Source organism: Carlito syrichta, unplaced genomic scaffold (assembly GCF_000164805.1).
Source record: "Carlito syrichta isolate Samal-C Ts95f unplaced genomic scaffold, Tarsius_syrichta-2.0.1 Scaffold308825, whole genome shotgun sequence".
NCBI classification, from domain to species: domain Eukaryota; kingdom Metazoa; phylum Chordata; class Mammalia; order Primates; family Tarsiidae; genus Carlito; species Carlito syrichta.
This window is the reverse complement of record NW_007252921.1, coordinates 16,796-24,500: the sequence shown is the minus strand read 5'-3', so window position 1 is coordinate 24,500 and position 7,705 is coordinate 16,796.

Here is a 7,705-nt window from a genome sequence, read left to right as displayed (position 1 = left end):
AGATTCCGGCTACTTGGAAGGCTGAGGTGGAAGAATCGCCGGAGCCCAGCAAGTCGAGGCTGCGGTGGCCGGGAGCGGCCACTGCACTCCAGTCTGGGTGACAGAGTGAGACTCCAACTCAAAAAAAAAAAAAAGAAATGTCTTCCAGCTCTGTGAGTCTGGAGGTTGGAGGGCTACCACGACCTATGGAGCTGGAGGTCTGGGAGGCATTACTGTCTATGTGGCCAGTGTGGACATAGGCCTCCCTCTCCCAGTCACCGTCTCTGTGGACATTCAGGAACTTGCCCCAGGTCAAGTGTCATGGGTGTGAATAGGTGGAATGGAAGGGAGAAAGAGCTTTTGAAGTGGAGGCTGCAGCCCCTGCCCTTCCCATAGGAATCCCAAAGCAAGGTGATATTCCAGTAAGCACCCTCTGGGAGCCTCTTTATCCCTTAAAAATCCTTCTGAGCAATAGGCCAGTCCTGTGAACAGCCGTGACTGGGTCTCTGTGGAAGCTGTTCTGGAGCTGAGGTGGAAGCTGGGTGAAGTGCCCTGCCCTCTCCATACCAGCGGGCACTGAGGATGCCATCCAGTATCTTCCTTAGGTTGTGGGAAAGTGGGTACCCTTGGAGCAGAGCGACTGAAAATGCTATTTATCATAGGTGTTTGCACTATCCAATTTCTTGAGGGGCACAGGCCTGTTCCGGTTCCCCTTTGCCAGCTACAGGCAAAGAAAGAAGATGACAACTGACGTTTTTGTTCAGGATCCCAGGGTGGAAACATGGTGAGCGCCCCTACAGAGCCCTGTTGCACGGGCTGGCCTCTTTGTTTTGTTTCAAGGCTGTCTTTTAGGCCCCAGGGTCTGGAGGCCCGCCTTTGAGAGAGGCTTCCCACTCTTGCCTCACAAGAAAACAGGTTGAAGGGCACTGAGAGAAGGAGTAAGCGCTCTCCTTTTGGCCAGATTCCTAGCTATTGTCTCCACCTGCCCCCCTACCTTAGTCTTGATAGTATCTCTATATACACATCCTGAAATTTCTCCCTCCCTTTCCCTAATGACCGAGGCCCACTGGGTCTGACATTCCAAGTAACCAGCGTATAACTGCTGATTCCAATAGCCATAGATACCCCAGGTGGGAGTGAGGGAGTTCAGCCCCCTGTCCTGGCCAGATATGGTAAAAGTGTAGCCACACTCCAGACCTTTGCTTCTCTCTCCAGTAAAGGGTGAGTTCCTAGGGTACTAAGTACTTATCAGGACAGTGTGGAGAGGGCCACTTCCCTCATGTAGGTAGCTGCTTAGCTAAGAACACCAAGGGTGACTGACCCAGGAATGTCCTCTCCTCCTCTGGTTTCAAAGATGTGTGAATGAGGTTTTAAAAACCATGTTGATTCCTAACCTTTTGCTACCTGAATAAAGCAGAGTCTATTTCGACACATGCATCTGTTCCATACATCCTGAAGCAAGAGCCAGGAGACTGGAGAAGCTGACTGAAGCTAACTAGGTCTTCCCTCTTTCAAGAGGGGAGAGAGCCAAGAACATAGGTGGGCAGCTGAAGTGTGTGTGTTCACTTTTGTTTCTTTCAGTTTCTTTCCTCCTCAGTCCTTAAGGGTGAGTTAAACTGTTTTCACCAGTGAGAGGAGAAGGTAAAGATGAGATATGAACTATTGGGCGAGAGTTGTAATTAAGTGATTGATTGCCTGACTTTTATTTTGCACTTCATACTTTATAAAGTACTTTTACATACATTAGTATCTCATTTGGTTTATTGGTATTTTTTTAAAACACCAGACTTTCAGGGAAAAAATCATCTGTTTCTACCATAGTAAAAAGCTGCTGCGTCAGACCCCTCACTTGACAGCACTCCTTAAGGCCCAGCTCTGAGGATCTCTTCTGGAGCCCAAACAGCTGCACATCCTCCCCATCCTCGGGGCAGCCTCACTCTAACAGAACTGTAGCAGAGATTTGCAGCGTCTCAGGTACAACCAGATCTCTTTGGTTGAGGAGACCCAGTCTTATTCGAGTGTGTATGGTTTTTTAAAAAGACATTCAAATGACCCACCGAAGCAAAGGCATAGGTAGCGATGCTTTTGGTTTGGGAAGTCAGTGCAGTCAGAACTGGCTTCCATGCAGCAAAGGCCTGACCCCCCCACCCACCCAAGGGGATGGAGGCAGTCTCCTTGGGCCCCTCGCCAGCAGCTGAATTTCACCGCAGAAACATCATGCTGGTGCCTCCCGTCCCAGGTTGGGCGTTCCTTTTTCTCAGCAGGGTGGGCTCCCGGGGTGACAGCTCCTATTGCAGGTGAAGGGAGAGAAGTGAGCTAAGGCCCCGGGAGGTGTTGTATCTCTGCCTTTATTCGTCCCAAGAGTGCTCATGACATGCACAGGGCAGTTAGCAGGCATTTCTGAGTGGGCTGGCTCCCTCCAGATGCCTCAGCCCCCATCGCTGTGGACACTGAGGCAGCGCCTCCTCCCTGTGGTTCTTCCCATGGATCACCATGATCCTCATGTTGCACCAATGACACTGGTGGGTTTCTCACATGGTAGGGCCTCTGCACCGATTGCTCTTTGCACACTGCCTGTGACGCAGCTTTTGCTGCGCTTGGCGCCTGCATGACCGCTGCTCACCTGTGCCCCTGAGAATGGATGCCCAGAGACTTCTGGTTTTTGCGCCTTTTATCACAGTCAGGAAAGCCACCATGGGCCCTGTGTGGATGTACTTATGGCTGAAGGCCCTGGCACTCACTACAACAGAAGGGTTCTGCAGTGTTGTGGCTCTGCAAGGGGCTTCCTGATCTGTGTGGGGTAGACGCTCTGGCCACACTCAGGGCCTCTGCAGGCCTCTGACAAAGAGCCTCTGGGCAATGTGAGTATGCAAGTGTTTCTTGTGGGCCTGGGCCATGGGTAGTCTTCTCAGCCCGGAGAGATGGTCTCTGCTTCTGGTGAGCACACCTCAGAATTGCCCCTCACCCGCTATGCAGCATCCTCCCACATCCCCCAGGGAGATGGAGAGGGGTCCCCCCATGCTGTCTCAGGTTCTGAGGGGAAAGCCTTTGCCATGCCAGGGACACTTACAGGACCACTCCCCCACGTGGCTGCACTCATGGGTCAGGGCTGTATGGCTCTTGAGATTCTCATCACACTAGCCACAAGCTGTCAGCTCTTCCAATGGAATCTGAAGGACTCAGGCATGCCCAGAGGCAACTCTGGTCTTGGGGTCTTTCAGCTTCACAGAAGTTGAGGTTTTCCCAGTTGTCTCCAGAATTATCTTCAGCCTCATTTCTGACCTTGTTATCAAATTCTGTGAAAAGAGAACTCAGATGTTTGTCTTATGAGAGGGACCTACTCCTTTTATTCAGTATCACCCTCTCATCCCCCAGCCCCAATGAGGTCACCTCTAAGGGCAGTGTCCTGTGGGTGCCACAGCTGGGGCCAAGTATGGTTCAACTTCCCAACTTACAAAAGGACCCGGTGGACACTGAAGGCCCAGAGTCCTGGGCAAAGGCATCTACTCACACTCCTCCTGCTTCCACTGCAGCACACGTGCAGGGATGGCCTTGGCCTCCAAAGACCCAGGGAGTCGGGGTGTTCTTGCTGCCATTTTAACAATTTCCTGCAGAGCCACTGCTGGACAACAAGCTTGGGAAGCCTTCTAACAGATAAATCAGAAACTGATTCTTATGAAGACAGATACCTGACCCTTCACTCTTGACTGCCCATTTCAGTGAACCAGACTCAGTGTCTGCCTACCCCTACCTGTCAGGAGATTTACATGAGGGATCTTCTGTGTATCCCTCCAAGCTGGGCTTTCTCACAAAATTCATTGTTTTTCTTCTTCTGTAGATAACCAGAAAGGGCTTGTGAGACAGAGTACATCAGATGTGAAGATTTGTGGCTGTTAGACATACTCTCCTTACAGGGCAGTGGTGAATGACACAACCACACCTTATTGCCCCACCCTGATTGTGTCCTTTCAGTGTATCTTGTCTGGAAAGGTTTATAGCACTGCCTTGTTTCTCACAGGTGACCCAGGCTCCTGTCAAAGGGGAATATCAAAGAGGTACAGAAACTGAATCCAAATCACAGAAGAGATACAGAGGGACACAGATTAGTGGATTGATTAGAGCCTGATGGGCCGCTACAGGTGCTGAATGGCGAGCTTTGCATGGGAGTTTTAAAGGGATGTTGCATCAAGTCTTAACTGACTGAGCTGTGGCTTTTTGGCCACTGTTCGGGGCTGGGAATCCTTCACCCAAAGTTCTTGTTCCCTTTCCAATCTCCACATGGTCTCTACAGCACACACTGCAGGGAGACAGAAAGCCAAGCTTGCCTTAAGCCCACACTGAGGGGACTTGCATCAGTCCTGAAGGCTGATTTGCACTACCTGTTTAATGCCCTGGGCTCACCTCGTTGATCAGGACAGCGAAAGTAGGTAGTAAATCTCAGAGGGCTCGAGAAACAGGCAGGGCCTTGCAACAAGTAGGAATGTTTATTTCAGGGAAACTTTAGGAGTGCCAGGGGCTGAATAAAACAGTGCAGTTGAGGCCAGGCACGGTGGCTCATGCCTATAATCCCAGCACTTTGGGAGGACGAGGTGAGAGGATTGCCTGAGTCCAGGGGTTCGAGACCAGCCCGGGCAACTTGATGAGACTTCATCTCTTCAATTAATTAAAAATTTAGCCGGGCGTGGTGGTGCATGCCTGTAGTTCCAGCTACTTGGAAGGCTGAGGCGGAAGAATCGCTTGAGCCCAGCAGGTCGAGGCTGCAGTGGCCATGAGTGCCACTGCACTCCAGTCAGGGCAACAGAGTGAGACTTCAACTCAAAAAAAAAGTGCAGTTGTCATGTTTTCCCACTTCCAGAAGTGCTTGAGGGAAAAACAGGCCCAACTAATGACAGAGACGACCACACTGGGAGTCTAGTTTTCCCTGAACCCACAGGCCGGGGGAGTTCCTATTAAATGGCCAAAAAGCAAGGGGCCAACATTCTCATCCAGGGAAGTCCCAGCTTGTAATTCCTTCTCATCACATTCCAATACATTCCTTCTGCTCCTTGTCCAGGTCTGCCCATTCTTGTAGGGAGAAGTAGGTGGCCACATCTTTAAATATCACAAGGCCTTACCTGCAAAGACAGACATCTGGAGCTGTTGTCCTCACCCCCAATATGTGCCTGGGTCTGCAGAGAGTATTAGGATATGTCTGAGTCTCTGAGGTATGATTTCTCATAGGCTTCAAGTGTCCCAGGGCTTCAGTTCATCCGCACTGGGAAGATTCAGGGACATTTTTATGTTTATTTATTTTAATTTTAATTTTTTTTATTTATTAAGTTTTTTTGAGTTGGAGTCTCACTCTGTCGCCCAGATTGGAGTGCAGTAGCCGCTCCCAGCCACCGCAGCCTCGACCTGCTGGGCTCCAGCGATCCTTCCGCCTCAGCCTTCCAAGTAGCTGGAACTACAGGCGTGCGCTATCATGCCTGGCTAATTTTTGATTTATTGTAGAGATGAGGTCTCGCCAAGTTGCCCAGGTGGGCCTCGAACCCGCGGTCTCAAGCAATCCACTCACCTCAGCCTCCCAAAGTGCTGGGATTACAGGCTGAGCCACCGAGCCCGGCCCTAGATTCAGGGACATTTTTAAAGAGCCTCTCTCAGTGACTCCTTCTGCTTCTGTCCTCTCTAGGAATTCATCAGTCCCCAAATCTATGAAAAGATGAATATAGATGTAACCAACACTGGGACCCCACTCCCTGGGCAATGTCCTGGAAACTTATGAATCATGCCCCAAAGCACTCATTGGGGAGCCATGGCAGTGCAGTCACTGGAGCCAATATAAATCAGAAGTCACCAGGGGAAAGGGGGACCACGAAGCCAACAGAATGCACAACCACACATCAAGATCCTGGGGCAGGTAGTGCATGTCTGACAACACTGCCTCATGTCAGTGCTGCTGGACAAGCCCTGGGGATGAGCTGGGGCATGTAGAAGACACTAGATTAGGAAGGAAAAGGCTTCACCATAGGTTCTGGTTCTTTTACAGATAAACTGTGTGAACTAAGCAAGTTGCTTCAGTTCTCTGGGCATCAGTTTCATTACCTGTAAAGTGAGTGGATTACCATAGATAGCCTCTAAGATCCCTTTTGGCTAAAACTAAGGTTCTATAAAGTAATTATGTGGAAATACTGTGAAACTATTTGCAGGGGAGATGTTTAATCAGGCGAACAATTTATCCCTGGAAATGAAGCATCAGCCCAAAAGTGCCTACATTGTCAAATCATGGGCCCGGGAACAGCCAGAGCTTGTGGGTCCAGGTGAGGCTTCAGTGGTTGGTTTCGAAGCCAGTTTATGGCTTTGATCCCTTCATGGACCTTAGACTCTACCAAACAGATGACTCTAACAATCAAATGCAAATTAGCACAGAAATGAAACATCAAAGATCATTAAAGAAAAAGAGTAGAAGCTGCAGGCACCTAAAATGAGCTGGTCATTTAAGCTGAGCACTGCCTTCAATTCTAGTCAAAGCTGAGACAAAGAAGGAAATACTTTTCACTACACACTTGTCTTTTTTTTTTTTTTTTTTTTTTTTGAGGTGGAGTCTCACTCTGTCGCCCAGACTGGAAGTGCAGTGACCACTCCCGGCCACCGCAGCCTCGACCTGCTGGGCTCCGGCGATCCTTCCGCCTCACGCTTCCAAGTAGCCGGAATTACAGGCATGCGCTACCACACCCGGCTGATTTTTTGATTTATTGTAGAGATGAGGTCTTGCTGTCCAGGCGGGTCTCGAACCCGTGGGCTCAGGCAATCTACTCACCTCAGCCTCCCAAAGGCGCAGGATTACAGGCTGAGCCTCTAAGCCCGGCTCACTTGTCATTTTTTATGGGGTTGTTTTTTTTCCCCAAACAGAATTCAGAGAAATCGATCTTTTTTGAGCTACAGATGAACTTTTGTGATGATTTTTTGAAGGACTGTATGGAACATCTTGTTTTACTCTATCCCATGGATGCCAAGTGCACCTTTATTGTGGGCCAGTGTTCTCAACAGTGCACACTCTTGATAAGACTCCTAACCATTCTTTGCAATCCAGCTGAAATCTCATGTCCTCTAGGGAGTCTTCTTTGATTTCTCCATCCTCTGAATTCTCATAATGGACATGGACTAATCTGATCACAAGGCTCTTAGCCCAGTCTGGCCAGCATTACGGTTTTACTAGAATATATCACTCCTCAGCTAGTTTAGAAATTCCTAGAAGGCTAGGATGGTATTTTATGCCTAAAATCTCTGTTACCACTCACCTCACATGAATGTTGAAAGTATGGATAAGGTTATCTCAACAAGAGAACAAGGAAGGGCAGATGTGACCTGTTCCTGCTTTGGGAAAACAGCTACAAGTACACAACAGTTACAACACACATAGCTGGGAGGGGATCAGTGCAAGGACAGGCACATTTCCCTTCTGCGTCACATAGGGATTGTGCCGGCTCCCATATCACGTAACCATGAAGCCAGGGAAAAAATATATATGGCAGGCTGCTTAGAACAGCACCTGCTGCTAGAGGTGTCTCCTGGAGCCACGGATCCCTTTAAATGGAATCTCTCTAGAAGCTAGAGATTATTGATCTCCACAGAAGGGATATATGAGATTTTTTAAAAGCCCCAAAAGGAAAACAGACTGAGGCTCCTTCCAGCCCCGATGGAAGAAACCATATATGGAGCCTTATTCTAGAATATAATGCTTATTTCA